General features: G+C 46.3%; 1 pseudogene; it reads right to left on the bottom strand.

Annotated features, from left to right (window-relative positions):
• Window positions 1-1,054: 1,054 nt before the first annotated feature.
• On the bottom strand, window positions 1,055-1,876 carry LOC119533321 (annotated as a pseudogene).
• Between the last annotated feature and the right edge of the window lie 17,441 nt (window positions 1,877-19,317).

Genomic DNA, 19,317 nt, shown 5'->3' with positions numbered 1-19,317 from the left:
TCCTTCTGGAGTCAGATCACCAGCTTCTCTGATGAGTGACTGGTCCTTCAAGCATGCCTGTCTCAGGGCATCAGCAGTCAGCACCCATTTGCTAACACACACACTGGGTGATGAGGACTCACAGTAGGTTTTTCCAACCACTGCAGACAGGCACAGCCATGTAAATAAAGCCATCCATCAAGGTCACCTTTTCTTCAGATGTCCCAGTTTCAGGATCACAGAGTTTTTCAAATGAAATGTTAATACCTGGCAACAACCAGCTCTGAATAGCTCATTTGCTTTCCTTCCTCAATGAGGGGCCTGAGAGGGCCCACAGAAACAGGCCTGACCCCCAGATCCTGCTCATGTGGGAAAATTATTTCTGTCACTGCCCTCAGCTCCAAATCCTGTACTTGGAACATGTATTATAATTTAGCTTGTAATCAAACTGGATTCTGGTCCAGTTTAATTTACCAAGGCATACCTTCTAAGCTGCCTAAGTCAAACCAGTGTAGTCACTGGATTAAAATTCTAAGTGCAGCAGTGCTTAAGAAGAAAAGAGCGAGTCCCACAGCGGGGAAGACTGGAGGGCCTAAGACAGGGGACAATACAAAATCCTGGACACTCATCACATCAGCAACCGTTTTCAGAAAGTGGTGGGGTTAAGAGGGGAAAGAAATAAACAAAATGTCCCAATAATTTAATGGCAGAGCTAGAAGAGAGCATTTACAGCTATTCTGGGACTCTCCAACACAAAGCTTTTCTGGGAGGCACAGGCATTCATAATGCTGATAACGCTCGGTCGACAGCTCTGGCATGGACACATGGGCACAACACCCTTTGTACACTGGGAGGAGAGCACAAGAGAATGCCTAGTAGGCATCAGGACAGCACATGGCAGAATGAAAGGCCAAACTCCCCCCACAGAACCCCATTAAAAATCAAAGTTTGTCTATTACAAAGTCACGGTTTCCGTTTTTCCGCTTTATAAAGTCAGCGATGCTGGAGGGTGTCTAGCAGAATCTGTCCTCCAGGAATGAGTGCAAAGGGGAGCCCACGGCCCAGGGATGTCCTTTCAGTGAGCAGATGGAAGGACCGCTGGAGACCTCCCATCCATTGTGGACACACACACACATACAGAAAAGGATTATTGCCAGCTTGTATACTTTCACAATGTGATTTTTGTGTTTCGGAAACTTGAATTGTCCTTGATGCTGTCGGTGTGGGTTTTGTATTCCATAATGGTGTTCGGAGGTAGGTTAAGCACCCGTCGAAGCGTGTCCCGGATTCAGGCTGTGGTTGCTTGGTCGCTGGCTGTCTTATTCCATATCGAAATAATGTCCTCCTGAAACCGGACAGAGACCACAGCCCCACAGATCTCCTCCCCAACCATGAACTGCTCCCCCAACATGGCCAGGATGAGATTCTCCCAGCAACGGGATGCCAAGCCCTTCCTCAGCCGAATAATCCACTTGCCACCATTTTTATTTGCATCATCCTCCCACATGGGCTTAACACCTTCTTTGAAGAGATGGAAGTCACTGTGGCCAGTCAAGTCCCCGGGACGCACCATGTGGCTGTAAACCCTCCAGAACTGCTCCACAGAGGCAAAGGTGCCGATCTGCTTGATATTCTGTTCATAGCTCTGGGAGCTGGTGGGACGGCTGGGGGTTCTCCGGGAGTACCAGAATGTGTAGTTGTACTGCAGGGGATGCTCTGCTGGTCCTGGGACAACAGCCTTCCTCTTGCTGCTGCTCTGACTCTTGTCTCGTTCCGTTTTTTCCTTCTCACCATCTTTCTGTGTGCTGTTTTCTTCATTCTGATCATGGTCCCCACTGTCGTCATCTTTCAAGGCATCAAACTTGTTGTTCATCCTCTCGCTGCCGCCGCCGCCACCACTGCCTCACGGGGTGACTTCCGCTCCGCCTGGTCCCTCTGCCTTGGGCTGATTATGTTTTATTCTTTATTCAACCCTGTGCTTACTTTTTGAATAGCCAGTACTTTCACATGGTACAAAAACAAAGGGATAGAAGGGGGAATATATGTATTATACATTCTATCATACAAATGATAACATCATACACATTGTTCTGCAGTTTTCCATTTAAGAACATGTCTTACAGATTATTTCTGTCTTATTTATCTACTGGTGCATAACAAATTACCTCGAAACTTAGGAGCTTGAAACAACACTCATCATCTCAGCTTCTAAGGGTCAGGAATCAGGGTGCTCCTCAGCTGGGTGGTCTGCTCGGGGTCTCTCCTAGGTTGCAATCAAGATGTTGGCAGGGGTTGTAACTGGGGAAGGGTCCTCTTCCAAGCTCTCTTACGTGGGTGTTGGCAGGAATCAGTTCCTTGCTGGCTGCTGGCTGGAGGCCACCCTTGGTTCCTTGCCACATGGGCCTCTCCTGCATGCAGCTAGCATCATCCAAATAAGCAAGCGGAGAAGCAAGAGAGAGTGCAAGTCATGCTCTGCGCTGGTTTGTATACATTACGTCCCCCAGAAAAAGCTATATTCTTTAAGGCAATCTTGTAGGGACAGATGTATTGGTATGGATTAAGTTGGAACCTATTGGTTCAGTATTTCTGTGGAGGTGTGACCCCACCCATTCAGCTTGGGCCTTGATTAGTTTCCGGGAGCACTATGAAAACTCAGACAGAAGAAGCACGCTTGCCACAGCCAACAGGGACACTTTGAAGAATGCACAGGAGCTGAGAGAGCGAGCTGGAGCTGAGACAGAATTTTTTGTTTGTTTGTTTGTTTATTTTTTTCCTTTCCCCATTTTTCTACTCATCCATCCATAAACTAGACAAAGGGGAGTGTGGTCCATATGGCTTTCCTAATCACATTGTCACCCCTCATAAGCTACATTTTTATACAATTGTCTTCAAGATTCATGGGTTCTGGGTTGTGGTTTGATAGTTTCAGGTATCTACTGCCAGCTACCCCAATTCATTAGAACCTAAAAAGGGTTGTCTAAATTGTGCGTAAGAGTGCCCACCAGAGTGACCTCTCGGCTCCTTTTGGAATCTCTCTGCCACTGAAGCTTATTTCATTTCCTTTCACTTCCCCCGTTTGGTCAAGAAGATGTTCTCCATCCCACGATGTCGGGTCCACATTCCTCCCTGGGAGTCATATTCCATGTTGCCAGGGAGATTCACTCCCCTGGGTGTGAGACAGACTTTTGAAGACGGCCTTTGGAAGCTGATGCAGACATTTTAGAGAACGCCATTTTGAAATGCAACCTGGGAGCCAGCAGACACCAGCACGTGCCTTCCCAGCTAACAGAGATTTTCCGGATGCCAATGGCCTTTCTCCAGTGAAGGTACCCTTTGCTGATGGACACTTTATGGCCTGTAAGACTGTAGCTGTGTAACCAAACAAACCCCCTTTTATAAAAGCAAATCCATTTCTGGTGTTTTGCATTCTGGTAGCATTAGCAAACTAACACACACTCTCTTATGGCCTAATTGTGGAAGGTATGTCCCATCACTTTTCCTGTATTCTGGTTGTTAGAAGCTATTCATTAGGTCCAGCTACCTGCCCTCCCCCTCAACCACACACATGTGCATACACATGCACACACGAGGAGAATACACACAGGTGCAAACACCAAGGGGGGCAATCATTGGGAGCTATTGCAGCTGCTGCCTGCCTTGGTTCTCTAGCAGTGCATAAAAAGCGAGCTCATTCTGTTTCAGCCTTCCAACACATGGATGGGCCTTCATCCTTTTAACCATTGCTCTACTGGTGGGGGGGATGAGTTCGTGTCTTTCACCTCCACTGGCTGGGAAGCTCATGGACGCAGGGATGTTTTGTGTGGATGCACGTAGCAGGCACTCAGCTAGTACTCTACTCTGTTGCTGTGTGGAGGGTGAAGAAAGGGTTCTTGAGTCTGTCTTAATCAGGAGTGTACTGGGTGATAAACTGTTGCTTGTTCTTATAGAACTGTGGTTGATTTGAACAGCTGTTTTGGGAAATTTTTGGAACTTCATTTCAGTGGACTGCAGAAAGCACACTCACGCGATTTTCACCTGGAAAAGAAACTGTGAGAAGGGCCTGGGCCAGGCTTGGCACGGCCACCGGGGCTGGACACAAGGTTGCATAATATGCAATAACCTAGCCTGCACAGATCTTGGGCTATTTTCTGTTTATGTAATTGTCCTGTTTTTGGCAAAGAGCAAGACCACAGCCTTGGGAGCGGGGTGGGGGGATTCTGCTGAAGGAATGTTTACACTGCCAGTCACCCATGGAAGAAGTCTGCCCCAGGGCAGAAATTGAGAACTCAGGCCTTTGGGATAAGACAGAAATTCTCTCTCTCCCTCTCTCTCTCTTTCACTGTTTTACAAAAGTTGACCCAAGTTGAACGTACCCTATGAGGGAAGAAATGCTCCAAACAACCCTGTGGAGGTGGGGCTGAGTTGGACCCTACGACGTGGAGCAAGCCAGGTTGGCTGGACAGGTAGGTGGTCTTGTAAGATACCCTGGGTGCCAGCCTGGAATCTGTGGGCTGGGAGATAATCCACACTGGTCAAGGTCAGGAGTAACTTCTCTTCTGTGTTTTTCCATGGTCCCCAAATTTGAGTCAGCTCCTGCTGACAGCTGTGCCTGGTCTCTGCAGAGTGTGATGTCTTGAGGAAAGGGCCCCAGCCATGCTTGGGGTGGGTGCAGTGTTGGCAACCATCTGCCCAGCAGGAGGTGGCTTTAAAGGGGTTTGGGGGCCCAGGAGGAAGCAGGGAGGAAAGAATATAAGGGGCCAGCTCTGGGGCAGGTGTAACCCAGCTCCTGAGGGTTACCTTGGTGATACTTTGAGGGGTGAATTCCCATGTGGGCCAGTAGGATTTAAAGTAAATTGTAATTTTAGTATTTAATGGAGATGAGACCATTTATCATTACTAATTGGTAAGGCCTTGCTTTGTTTTGCTAAAGCTGACAAATGCAATATAACAGAGATGGGTTGGCTTTTACAACGGAGATTTATTTGCTTACCAGTTTACAGTTCTGAGGTCATGAAAAATGTCCACATCAAGGCATACCTAGACTCTGTAGGCTGGCTACTGGCGAGCTTGGGCTCCCTGTCACATGAGAAGGCACATGGCGGCATCTGCTGGTCCTTCTCTCCTGGGTTTGGGTGCTTCAGCTTCTGGTTTCTCCATCTGTGCCTTTTTCTTTCAACTTCTCTGGGGCTTTTTCTGTGAGCTTCTTTTAATTTCGCTTCTTAGCTTCTGAATGTATTTTATCCTCTTATAAAGGACTCCAGTAAGAGGATTAAGACCCACCTTGAATAAGGTGGGTCACATCTCAACTGAAATAACCTAACCAAAAGATTCTACCCACAATAGGTCTAAACCCACAGGAATGAGCCAACTGAAGAACATTCTTTTCTGGGGTCCATAAAGCATCCAAACCACCATAGGCCTGAATATAGCCATTCTATTAGATGTTGTAATAGTAAAAACACATAATAATAATTAGTACGTCAATATTTTAATAGAACTTTTTGCTTTGCAAAGCATTTGCACATACATCCATCTTCAAAATAATCCTTTAAGATAAATAAAATAGATATGAGATTAATTGTTCCTATTAATTATCAGGTTGAACCATATGAAATTACCATAAATCAAATATGGTTAAATCTCAGTAATAGTACTTTTATATAGTTCAGCTTAATATTATTACATAAATTATGACTATTATTATTATAATAAACAATAACAATAATAGGTGCCATTTTTTTAACATTACGTACCTGGCATAGTGCTAAGTCCTTAACACGTCATTTTATCTCATTCAGTTCTTACAAGAACTTGATGAGATAGTTATTTTAGTAACACAGTAGTGTTCCTCTTGGATCCCTCTTTGGGGCCCATGCACCGGTCTCCAGCTACTGAGTTCTCACAGTTCTTTCCCTTACTGGGAATTGTCTTCAGCCACAAGTTCCTGCCTCCCCTGAGGTTACACCCAGTTCCTGAGGGCAGTCTGAAGCCAATGTTGCTGTTGCAGGGATATAAAGGCCAGGCACCCTTGCCTCAATTCGAGACCACTCTGAGGGCCATCCCAGCTCCAGAGTTCCCTGTAGGTTCTGCTGAGGTCTCAGTTGCAATTGCTTTGGGGGTCATCTTCTCCTTCTTCCCAATCCTGCCCTCCTTACTTCCTTACAGGTCCATCTCCTAAGAGAACTCCCTGATAAACCTTCTGCAGATAATTTTCCATCTCAGAGTCCACTTTGGGAACCCAAACTAAAACTGTTGGTGCCAGAGGTGGTCTTAGGAAGCTAGCTCTAAAGGGGGATTTTGGAGGGGGATCACTTGCCAGACAGACAGCACTGAAAGATCCCATCCATGGTGTAGGTGAGGGAAGGGTAGCCCGTGGCATGCTGTAACTGTATGACTGTTAAATTTTTCACTGCTGGTGAACTGGAGTGGGATAAGTGCAGAAGGGGGTCACACTGGCTGGCACAAAATCTCTGACAAATCAGAGGATGAGAGAGGTAGTGATTATAAGGCCCATGGCGATGGATGACTGCTGCTAAGCACATTGATTTGCTAAAGAGGGATAATGACAGTCTCAGAGTGAATAATCAACAAGGCAAAATGGGAGAGTCAGAGGGTCTCCTTGGCAGCATTTAAGGAAACTTCTCCTGCAGAGGGAGGATCTGGCTCAGCATTTAATTGTTAAGAGTAGCAGAGCTTCAGAGAAAGTTGAATTCTTAGCCCTGACACCTTCTACACCAACATCAGAGTTCTAATAGGGGAGGAGTGGAAACCTGAGACTTGGGTTGGGAGTTTCTGGGTAGATGCAATTGAAAACCTTGAACCATCAGATGCCCCTGAACCCAGTGGGCCTGCAGAAGTGATCCACTTCTTTTTGTAGGCACATAGTGGTCCCCCGTGTTGGAAGACAAGGTTTCAAATGAGGTAGGGGTCCTACAAGAGAGTGCTTGTTCCCCTCAGGACCTACCTCTCTCTCCCCTCTTACCTCTCTGGTGTATAAGAAAAGTCAAATCCCAGAAAAGCCCATCTATGCTGGACCTGCCAAGGGAGGAGGGAACTATGCACTGAAGGAATTACAGGCTCTGGCTAAAATTTTCTGGAAGGAACTGTGACAGTGTGCATAAAACGATTCTAATGGGGCTGGATCAAGAAAGGAGGAATATAACATTGGATAAGGGCAAGTATTGGTTTGGGAGTACTCTCCCATGATCCAGGATTTAACTCCCTGGCAAGGAACCCAGGAGACAGTGTCAATACACTGTGGGTAGGCTTTAAGAGCTTAGGAAAAGCAATGGTCCTCTACGTAAGTAGAAATGCCAGAGCTGCCATGGCAGACAGTGGAGGAAGAGACTAAAAGGCTGAGAAGTGGGTATGCTAGAATGTTCCGTGGGAGGCCCTGGAAGACAAGGCAATAAGGAATGAACCGATGAAGGGGGCACCAGCATCACTAACAGTAGGAGCTGCTAATACAGAACTGGGCTCCCTCATAACGATGGGGGAAAAGAAAATCCCAAAATAATAGAGACCAGGTGGTGTTGCTTAGCCCTTAGAACTGAAAGCAAAATTGGATCCACTGTGGTTATTTCTCTGGTCCCTGAATGTATAATTGGAAGGAACATACTTGATAGTTGGTAGAACCCCAACATTGGTTCCTTGACCTATGGAATAAAAGCTAGTATAGTGAGGAAGACCGAGTAGAAGCCTCTGAAATTCCCCTCTCCCTCTGGACAAGATAGTAAGTCAAATACAAGACTGTTTCCTAGGGGGGAATGGCAGAAATTAGTGCCACCCTCACAGAATAAAGACTGTTGGGATGGCAGTCCCTGTCATATTCCTATTAATTCACCAGTCTGGCTTCTACAAAAACTGGATAATCATGGCTGGGGAGAATGGACTGCCACAGACTCAACGAAATTGTAGTCTAAGTTGTAGCTCTTGTGCTAAAGATGGTATCTTTGCTAGAGCAGATTAACACAGCCTCCAATAAATAGTGCCTGGCCATTGATTTGTTTACTGCATTCTTTTCTATCCCTATCAAAAAGGAGGATCGAAAGTTGTTCACATTCTCGTGGAGTGGAGGGCAGGACATATTGATGGGCTTGCATCAAGATTATGTTAACTGTCTTGCCTTTTATATAATACAGTCCTCAGGGGCCCAGGCCACCTGGACATTCTATAGAGCATCACATTGGTCCACCATATCGATGAGATCAAATGAGCAAGAAATAGCAAGTATGTTAAAGACCTTGGTATGGGGCATTCACTCTAGAGGGTGGGAAAAAAATCCTATCCAGATTTAGGGCCCTGACACATCAGTGAAGTAAGTGTGTAGGGGCCCAATGGTCCGGGGACATTCCCTCCAAAGTAAAGAATGTAAAGAACAAACGGTGGGACATTGCTAATACATGTGAGTGTGAGCTTGCATGGAATTGTCCTCCACAGCTGCAGCTGAAATCACAGGCAGGCTGAGGGAATGTGACACAGGACACTAGAGGTGTCTGTTATATCCCATTTTACAGATGAGGAAACTAAGTCTCAGAAAGGTTAAGTAAATTGCCCTAAAACACATACCTGCCAAGTGATGAATCCAAGATTAAGATCAAGATCTATCTGACTTCAAAGCCCACATTCCTTAATATCTGTGCTGTATAGGTAAGTAGCCTGGGAACAGAGAGATTAAGTGGCCTCTTATTGTGTATCAGGTTCGCTGGGAAGAAGACACTGAGGCCGAGATTGGCCTGTGGGAAGTCGATTGGGAGTGCTCTCAGGATCAACATCCCACAGGTAGTGAAGGAGGCAGGATTGGGCAAAGAGAGATTAGGCTGTGATGTCACTACTACAAAGACCTCAAATAATCCCACAGGAGGCTTAGGAGCTGGGCTGGCCCTGCTGGCATGAGGGGGCTGAGTCTTTATATTCCTGCATGGAGGCAGACTTGGGGCTGCTCCCCAGAAGAGGATGTGACCTTGGGAGACAAGTTCTCTTTGACCAAGGGCAATTCCTCCAGGAGACTTAGCTGAGAGCTGCCTGCCTCTAACACTTCCGCCTGCTGAGGTAATGGCTGCTTCAGTCCTGAAGTGGGATCTGGTGACCGGCCACAGCGTCCACTTCAGTCTCCAGAGAATCTCAGCTAGTGACTAAGTGACAACATGAATGGAAGTCCCCTGACTCCAATTCATGGTTAACCCTCTTTTTTGTCCCCAGAAGGTGCTTCCCTGTCTCAGTGTGAACAACCAGGACCTTGGGCCCTAGCAGGGGATCGTTGGTTGGAAAGAACAGTAACCCACTCAAACTCGATCAAATTAGGAGGGGGTGTTGTTAAATAGGAATCTCATTGGCATCCAAGCATAGAGAAGAACTGTCTTTCATTTAAAAATACTTATTGAGCACTTAACTATATACCCAGCTCTGTTCCAGTCCTGGAGAAATAACAATAAAAATCAACAAAGCTCCTTTCTCATAGGGTTTTCTTTCTAGTGGAGGACGAAGATGAGAATGTCCTGATCCTCCAGGAGAACAAGCATGACTTGCCTTCTTGAGAGGAGGTAAGGCAAAATACTTTTCTTTTCATAAAGTGCCAACAGGAAAATAAGACTTGGTTAATTTCTCGTTTAGTTATCCACCACATATAAATAAACAAATAGGGAAAGGTTGGTGACAGTTATTTCTGGGGAGGTGAGTAAGATGGGTGAGATGGGGGAGTAAAGGGGGACTTGAGCTTTCCTTTCCTCCCCTCCCCTCTCCTCTCCCACCCCTTCCTTTACCCTTTTCCCTTCTCTTCTTCCCCATCCCCTCTTCTTTTTGGTTCCTCCCTTCCTCCCTCCCTTCCTTCCTTTTCACCAGCTCCTTATTTGGCTTGCATGCCCAGAGTGCAGCTGCTGTATATAAAGTGTCTAAACCAGGCATGTGCCCAAGGCAGCCCCTGCTTTCTCCTTGGCTCTGATTTCAGGTCCAGAGCAGCACTGGAGCGGCCCTGCCCTGTCTCCTCTTTTCCTCCTCTCTAGGGCCTCCTCTTCCTGTCAATTGAGGAGGAGACGGCATTACTTAGGGATTCCACAAAATGGAGGCACATGTTTTGGGGATTTGGGTACATGAAAGGGAGTCATTTTGCAGAGTTTACTTTTTTGCTCTCAATATTACTGCATTACTTGAATGCTTTATAACAATGTGATTTAAGTGTTGCATATCTAACTGATGCTGTTGTGAGAATTTTTACTTGTTTGTCTGTTCTTTTTGACATTGCAGAAGGACGAGTCTGGCTGATAAACCAGGCCTGGCTCCAGACTTCCCAGGGTAAAGACCTCTGGACCAGCACCTGTCTTTGATCAAGTTGTGAAGGTTGTCAGGCTTTCCACAGGAACCCAGGCATCTCTTGTTTGGGCTCTCCCCTATGTGGCCATGTCCCCGCCTTTCTCCTACAGAAATCTGTTCTCTCAGAAGGTTGATTTTGATCATGGGTCATGCCACCAGAGCAAAGGTATCTCCAGACGGGCTTTCTTCTCCTGGGGACTTTGCACTTTACCGTGGACCTTCTTACTCAAGATGAAAGACTCTGAAAGCATCCTGAGTACTAGTACTAGTACTGCTGGTGACCTGGTGATGGTAGACTCTCCCTAGAGATCACCAGGGAGTTCCTTGGGGAGAGCAAGTCTGGCTTTGGAGACCAGTCATTGTGGACAGCCATGAATTGTTCCTGCCCAGCATTCAATGCCCCCTCTTCTGATGATAGCACCAGGATTTTGCCTTGGTAATTGATCTCTCTTTTATTTGATACTGTCCATCAAGGGACCCTACCCTCCCTAGCCAAGGGATGTGACATATTAGGTGAAGTTAGGCCAATATACAAAAACAGAAAATGTTTGGGACCAATTCATCCTAGCTTTGGCACCATGACGTGACTGCCTACTTGTTCCTGCTTCCCACATTCCAGAACTTCCTTCTTGTCTGTCCTTCTGGAGCCTGGAGCTTTAGCTTTTCCTTTAGTTCTTTATTGTCTCACACCCTTCCAATAAATTCCTTTCTGAGTAAGTTACCCAGAGCCAGTTTCTGTTGCTTAACACTTGTGGTGTTCTGAGCCATGTACCCCAGAAAAACATGTTCTCAATCTTAATCCATTCCTGTAGGTGTGAACCCATTGTAAATAGGACCTTTCAATGAAGTTACTTCAGTTAGGTGTGGCCTGACTGAATCATCATGGGTCTTAATCCTATTACTCAAGGCCTTATAGGGAAGGTCAGAGAGACAGAGCAAACCAGAAGGAGTGGCCAGAAGCTGAAAGTCAGTGGAACCTGGATGAGAAGGGAGAGGCCAAGAGAGGCCACTATGTGTATTGCCATGTGACAGAAAAGCCCAGGACAAAGGATCACTGGCAGCCAACCCCAGAACACCAGAAACTTTTGGGAGAAAGAATCACCTGGATGATGTCTTGCTTTTGGACTTCTCTTGGCTTCAAAACCATAAGCCGATAAATTCCCATTGTTTAAGCCCACTCATTGCATGGTATTTGCTTTGGCAGCTGGGAAACTGAAGTACTATCCAAGTCCCCTGACTAATATGGCCTCCATGCCACCTGGTTCTTTTAATGCCCATTTCTCTCCTGGACAAAGGTCTAGACTTTTCAGTTTGTTAGAGGTGGGGATGTTGGGGTCATGGTGGTTGTGCCAGTTTGATGTATTAGGTCCCCCAAAATGCCATTATCTTTGATGCAATCTTGTGTGGGCAGACCTATTAGTGTTGATTAGATTTTGGAATCCTTTGGGTGTTTCCATGGAGATGTGATTCAGTCAACTGTAGACAAGACCTTTGGTTGGATAATTTCCATGGAGGTGTTGCCCCACCTATTCAGGGTGGGTCTGAATTAAATTACTGGAGCATCATATAAGCTCAGACAGAAGGAGCAAGCTTGCTACAGCCAAGAGGGACACTTGGAAGAATGCACTGGAACTGAGAGAGGCGCTTCAGCTTACAGAGACATTTTGGAGATGGCCTTTGAAAGCAGACTTTTACTCTGGAGAAGCTAAGAGAGGACAAACACCCCAAGAGAAACTAAGAGTGACATTTTTGAGGAGCTACAGCCTAGAGAGGAACGTCATGGGAGAAAGCCATTTTGAAACCAGAACTTTGGAACAAACGCCAGCCACGTGCCTTCCCAGCTAAATAGGTTTTCCAGACACCATTGGCCATCCTCCAGTGAAGGTACACGATTGTTGCTGTGTTACCTTGGACATTTTATGGCCTTAAGACTGTGACTCTGTAACCAAATAAACCCCCTTTTATAAAAGCCAGTCCATTTCTGGTGTTTTGCATTCTGGCGACATTAGCAAACTAGAACAGTGGTGTTTTATTTATGCTGATGATGTGGAGGGAGCAGTAGTTGTGCAGATTAGGTTGGATGTTAGGTTCTAAGAGAGAAGAGAGAGGGTCAGCCAGATTCATATCCCATGTCCCTGAGCCCTGCTCTCACACCAGGTGTGCACACACGTGGGAGAGGCTGTGGCAGAGCACCAGGCAGGGCACGATGCTCCAGCTAGAATACACTGTGTCTTCTCAGAAGTGCCAATTTGAAGATTTTATGGTGAATGGGGAGACAAGTTTTATTTATTTTACATTAAACACACATATAGTTTTGCATAGAATACAAGAATCTGCAGGAATTTTTATGAGAACACAAGCATGCTCTAAGAAATTTCCAACTGGCAGAAAGCCAATGCCGTGTGCATATCTGACCTCATAACAGTTTGCATTCCACTCCTCAACTGTGAAGTGTTCTTTGGTGGAAACTTAGAGAAACTCAGACCAAAGATGTTGGTCACTTTGATTAACCCACCCAGACTATGTCTCAATCTAGGGTCCCTCTTCAGTCTACCCTCAGATTCCTTTTAGGGTTGGGTTAGAAGTGAAGGTCTCTCAGAGTCCTGCCAGCCCTGACATCTTTTCACAGTCCCTAATTAGTGTTACTATCATGGACAACTTTGTTTAACATCACACACCAAGGAAAGACCGCTCATTCCTTCCTGGGCAAATGCAGGGAGCTTAAAACCAGTATGGAGGGTCTTATGGTGGAGGGGAAGAAAGACAATAAAGAAAGTCCAAATCACTCTTTCAGCATATCTGAGGTTCAAAACGATATTGATTCCAACTATGTGATGGGGATTTTCCACATTTAATCATTACAATCGCAAGGCAAAGATGGTATTGTAATCCCCATGGTATTAAATGAGATACTGGGGCTCAGTGAGGTTAAGCAGCTAACCTAAGGTCACACAGCCCATTAGGCCATCTGTCCTAAATATTGTTCTTGGTCCCTCTCCCCTTTTGAGATTGCACTCATGGCCTGAATGGGAAACACATTAAATCTAAAAGACTTCAGATTGAATGAGCTTATTGTCTGCTTCCCTCCTGATGGGAAGGCCTCTGCTCAGCAAGAAGGCCCTGACCATCTGAGGTGGGGAGAATGGAGAAGGGCACAGACAGAAGGGAGCCTGAAGTCCGTTGTTCTAGTTTGCCAATGCTGCCAGAATGCAAAACACCAGAAATGGATCGGCTTTTATAAAGGGGTTTATTTGGTTAAACAGTTACAGTCTTAAGGCCGTAAAGCAATCGGGTACCTTCACTGGAGGATGGCCAATGGTGTCCCAGAAACCTGTTAGCTGGGAAGGCATGTGGCTGGTGTCTGCTCCAAGTTCTGGTTTCAAAATGCCTTTCTCCCAGGACGTTCCTCTCTAGGCTTCAGCTCCTCAAAAATGTCACTCTTAGTTGCTCTTGGGGAGTTTGTCCTCTCTTAGCTTCTCTGGAACAAGAGTCTGCTTTCAACAGCCATCTTCAAACTGTCTCTCATATGCAGCTACTCTCTCAGCTCTGTGCATTCTTCAAAGTGTCCTTCTTGGCTGTAGCAAGCTCACTCCTTCTGTCTGAGCTTATATAGTGCTCTAGTAAACTAATCAAGGCACATGCTGAATGGGTGGGGCCAGACCTTCGTGGAAACTATCCAATCAGAGTTATCACCCACAGTTGGGTGGGGCACATTTCCATGGGAAAAACCTAATCCAAATGTTCCAACTTAATCCCCACTAATATGTCTGCCCCCACAAGACTGCATCAAAGAACATGGCTTTTTCTGGGGGACATAATATATACAAACCGTTACAACCATTTTCCCCAACAACCCTGCATTGTAGCAGTTAAGATCGTGGGATTTGAAAACACACAGAGCTGGATTTGAGACTCCACTTTCTTCCTACTTGCTGTGTAGAACAGAGGGACAGAGGGACAGAGGGACAGAGAGAAGGAAGCCCACCACACCAGCAAGCCATAGGCTCCCCAGAGGCCACATTGGACCCGAAGCCATCTCTGCTCCTACTGTCTTTACAAAGAGGAAGGGCAGCTGCTGCACCTCCCACAACATCTGATCAAACGTCCTGCAGAATGTTGCAAACTACAGAGAAGCCGATGGCAAAGTGACTGTGGATGGGCCTGGCAGCCCAGCCCTGGCAAGACCTGCTGCCCCACCTCCTGCTCTGGTGACCTCATCCTGACCCAAAGCATCCTGCCTGCAGTCGCCCCCACACCGCCAGGCCTAGGAGCCCAGCATGATTCCAGGACCACAGGCCACCCTTCCTTGACTCCTGAGTTGGACTGAGTGGTAGTGACCACTTCTTGCCAAGCTCCCTTCAGTAGGAAGTGCATCCACTCCCACCCCCAGCCTTCCCGGGACGTCCTGTGCAGTAGGAGCTGATAACGCTGTGCTGGCCGGCGGGGGCAGATGGCCTCTTGATGCCCAGCCCTGAACACTCTGATCTGGAGCCTGGGACCCTGGAAGGAATGGGAGGAGGAGGCCCCAGCTGGGGAGGAGCACCCAGATCTGGTTACCCCACTACATGGAGGAGGAGCCAGAGTTGGCTACTTTATTGCCAAGTCTTTTTTTTTTTTTTTTTTTTTTTAACTTCCTTTCCATTATATGATTCTTATAAGTGAAGAAGTTCCACTGTGCACTGTATACCATTTAGAGATTTCCCACTGGGAGTATTCAGGCTCTTGGGGAAGCACTGGAGTTGCTGCTGCTGGAGGGCAGGTGCCCTGTCTTAGAGTCATGGATGCTCGGGCCTGGACGGGCTCTTAGAGACAGTCTAGTCCAGCCAGAAAGGGGAAAGCACTTGTCCAAGAACCCGTGGCCGGTCAGGGCCCAAGCTGGCAGAATGCTCCATGAGGGGCAGTGCGACATCTAGTTTCTCACTGCTGAATCCTCGCTCCCAGCCCAAGGCCTGACCCCGAGTTGGCTCTCAAAAAAATATGTGATGACTGGATGGATGGAGGAATGAACAGATTGAGCATGTATTGGAGTCTGTTCCCCTGCCTGTCCGTTAGGTGGCTGTTCCTCGACCTTGCCTTGCCTCTCAAAGAGTCACTTTGTGAAGTGAGGCCAAACCAACTGCCCAGGTAGCAGCTAAGTGCCTCATGATGTCATCCACGAGCTCACCACCTGGGGCTACTTCTTGGCATTCCCATCACCTAACATGGGACTTTTCACAGAGAAGATGCTCAGCAGAAGTTTGTCTGGTGAATGGTTCTGTCAAATGGATGTGGATGGGATGTTCTGCTTCCCTAGCTGTTTCTCCACTGGGGAGCATGGAAGGTGTTGCCTTAAATTGGGTTTCTACCAGGCAGACACAAGGATTTCAAGGTAACTCATTTACTTGGGAGATGATCCCAGGAAGCCCTGGTGAGGCAGTGGGGGAGTGAGACAGGGAAGGGGGAAAAGTCAGTGAAGAGAATGTTGATGAGCGGGTTACTGCTGCGAGCAACTGGGGCTCAGACCTGTTGGGGACCCTCTGTATAGAACACACCAAAGAATGGTCCCACTGCGGGCAGGAAATTGGGATATTTATCATTGGTTGAGGAGTGCTTCTGGGACTATTAATTTTTCACACTTTCAGCCTGCCCTGTGCTCCTGCTGCTAGAGAAAGACCTCAGAGGAGAAGCAATGTTTGAGGTGGAAAGCCTTCTGTGTATTAGAACTGTCCACCCTGGCTGTAGATGCCCTCCAGGGTGGGACATGGGGATATGGCTGGGATACCAACGGTGTCTGCAGTGTCATCTGTGTACCCTCAACCAGGTGTCCTTGTCCACCACCAGCCCAGGCTGCCAGCAGGTGCAGTGTAACCAGAACGCAGCAAAGCTGTCTCACACACCCAGCCCGAAACAGGACACAGCCTCTTCCCAGCTAGACAGCTATCTCCCCACAAACAGTCCCAGAATGCTCTGTAGAGTCGATGATCCCACCTGCTCTAAGTGGCTGGTGGATGTTGAAGATAAATCATTCCCTGCTTTTAAGTTGCTTGGGTCTTCGGGGTGGGGGTGGGGGAGGTGGGGCAGTCAGGCACTGAGTGGGGAGCATAACCGAGAGATGCAGTGCCAACAGGCCTGGGTGCCAAGTGTGTCAACTCACGGGGTGATCCTGAGCACATGGCTTGTCCTCTCTGGGCCTTAGATGGCGCATCTGTAAGAAAAGTAATGTTAAGTCCTTATGGCTGCAATGCAGTTTATAGTTTACAAATCATGCTCACCCATCTTGAGTCTCATAGCTTCCCTACAGACTTCTGAAGGCAGGTATTTTCAACTCTATTTTTGAATAGAAAGGTCCAGAGAGGGTGAGTGACTTTCTTAAGATCACACAGCGAAAGGTACAGGGTCTCTTTCTCTGGCTAACACTATCACTCCTCCAGGGCCAATCTTTTGTGAATTATGGTGAAGAAAATGGAGACAAGATGGCTTGTTGAGTGACACAGTGACACTAGTGGGGAATAATTCATCAAAAACATTTTTTGAACCTTAGTGGAAAAGTTCATTTCTTCGTTTGTTTATTTATTCATCCATCTATGCATCAGACTTTTGTGGGGTATCAAGATGTCCTAGGTGGGGGATAAGGAAAAGAATCAGATTGGACTCTTGCCCTTGAGAAACTCACAGCACATAAGAAGATAAACATATAAACATAATCATGGCAGAAAAACACTTGACTGTAAATGTTTTTCAGTCATCAACAGGGGTTTTCCACATACTCCTAAGAAGGAGATCTCTGAGGAGGTGGGGAGCGCACATGGTAGGGACAAGAGTCAGGGACAAACTTCAGCAACTCACAGTTGTGTTGAGGGTCATGCGTGCATGTACGTGTGTGTGCGAGGGGGGTGCGTGGGTGTGTGCCTGAGCACATGTTCTCGGAGAACAAAATCCCTCCCACCACATTCCCCACTCCATCTCCCTGGTCACAGGGCCTTTGAAATCACTTCCAGCCTGGGACTAAAACCACACACACAGCATTCCACCCCCCTCTGAAACCTCTTTGTTTGATCTTCTCCCTGGAGACACAGGTCATGAGGAAGAGAAGGGGAGGGGGGAGCTGCAGGGAGCATGTGCAGAGCGTTCTTTGAATCGTCTCAGTTCAGGAACTGAAAACAAAATGCTGCTTCCCAAGGCCTCCTGTTACTGCTGCCCTGAATCAAAGGAGCTCACAGTCACAGGATGGGGGAGCAGGGTCGCCTGGGGGTCACTGGTCCAACCCGCTCGGTTTACAGAGCCCAGAAAGGGGCAGTGACTTCTTCGATGTCACACAGCAGAAAGAGGCAGCTTTGCTTGGGGAAGCCCCCCGTGGAGGGCGATTCCAGAAGGAGGAGCCCTGCCCACCTGTTGCTTGATGATGTCTCAGATGCCTGGCCCAGGATCCCACCTGTTCTCTTCCACCGTCAGCGATCAGACCCTACTAGGCTCATTTACCCTGCAGCCTGCAAGACTGATATTAGGGTCTCTGATAGGTGGCAGGAGGTCGGAGGTCAGAAGGGGCTCAGCCAGGAGGGAGGTGGGCCCCGAGCTGGGAGGTAGGAGGCACCGAAGGGACAGACGTGCTTTGTAGGTCTCAGAACTTGTGTCTGATTTTCTCTTTCCTCTGGGAAGGAAGCTGTGAGATTTCAAAGGTGTCGAGTCACCTTCATGTCCAATCCCGTCGCCTTCTAGAGAGAATGGATCTTAGATTTATTTTCAAACTGCATCTAAAGGTATCAGCCAGGTCACTGGTTTTAGCATCCAGGCTCTGCCGGTTCCCTCTGCTGCAGTCACAGTTGGTCGTCCAGCCCATGGGAAAAGAGGAATTTCCCAGGGTGAGGTTTAGGTTTTCTCTTGTTTTATTTTTTAATAATATAGGCGCACTGCTCTATGTACCTAACCTCTTCCTATTTCTGTATCAAAATATTTCTGAGGGCATTTTATATTCTCTGGGTGTTGTAACTGCTGTTTACAATTTAAATTTAAAAATCTTTTTCTCTCTTTAGTGTTTTTAATTACTTAAAAAGTACATACTCATTGTAAATGATTCAAACCACATAAAAGTATGTGAAGTAAAAAGTAAATATTTTATCACTTTTTTTTATTGCTGGAGGTAGTCACTGGTAGCACTTTGGTGCGTATCTTTTTATTTTTAAACGAAAAACGGATTATACTCCCTTTTTATTTTTATTTGTTTAATCATGTTTTTACTTTTATTTTTTAAACAAAAAATGGATTATGTTACAAAAAGCGAAGGTAGGTAAATCTGTCGCTGCCTTAGCGCGGCTCAAGGCAGTGGCACCAAATTGTATACACTGGCAGTAACAGAACGCCAGCTAATTTAAGAATGCCCTTGATGAAGCAGTCAAGATTATTACTTTTATTAAATTTCAACCCTGGAGTCCCTGTTTTTTTAATATTCTGTATCATCAAATGGAAGTATGCATAAACTGCTGCTGCATTCCAAAGTGTGATGCAGGTCTCCTGGAAAAGCCCTGTGTAATCGTTGGCGTTGCAAGCCGAATTCACGGTTTTTTTTCATGGGACAGCATTTTTCTTTGAATTAATGACTAACAGGCAAACTATGGTTATTCAAACTTGGGTATTTTACAGACGTTTTCTCAAAAATGAAATGAGCCTGTAACTTCAAGGAAAACTGACAGTATTTGTTGCTAATGATGAAATTCAAGCCTTGAAGCAAAAATTAGAATTTTGGAAGATTTGTATTTGCCACTGTCAATTTGACAGCTTCCCAATAGTGAAGTCTTTAGTGATGAGATTTGTGAAGATATTGACAAATGTGTTTTTTTTAATATTGTTAATAAAATGTGTCAATATTAGAAAGATCTATCTAACTCATTGAACTGATATTTTTCAAATGACCTATGTATGATGTTACAAAATCATGCTTGGATAAAAGATTCATTCAAACTGGAAGATAAACCAATGGGTTTTAGTGTAGTGGAATAGTAAAAGTTCATTGATATGGTTTCAAATCTACCACTTGTTGAATTTTGGTGAACTATC

This window comes from Choloepus didactylus, chromosome 4 (assembly GCF_015220235.1).
Source record: "Choloepus didactylus isolate mChoDid1 chromosome 4, mChoDid1.pri, whole genome shotgun sequence".
Classification (NCBI taxonomy): domain Eukaryota; kingdom Metazoa; phylum Chordata; class Mammalia; order Pilosa; family Megalonychidae; genus Choloepus; species Choloepus didactylus.
This window is presented reverse-complemented; position numbering and strand designations above follow the sequence as displayed.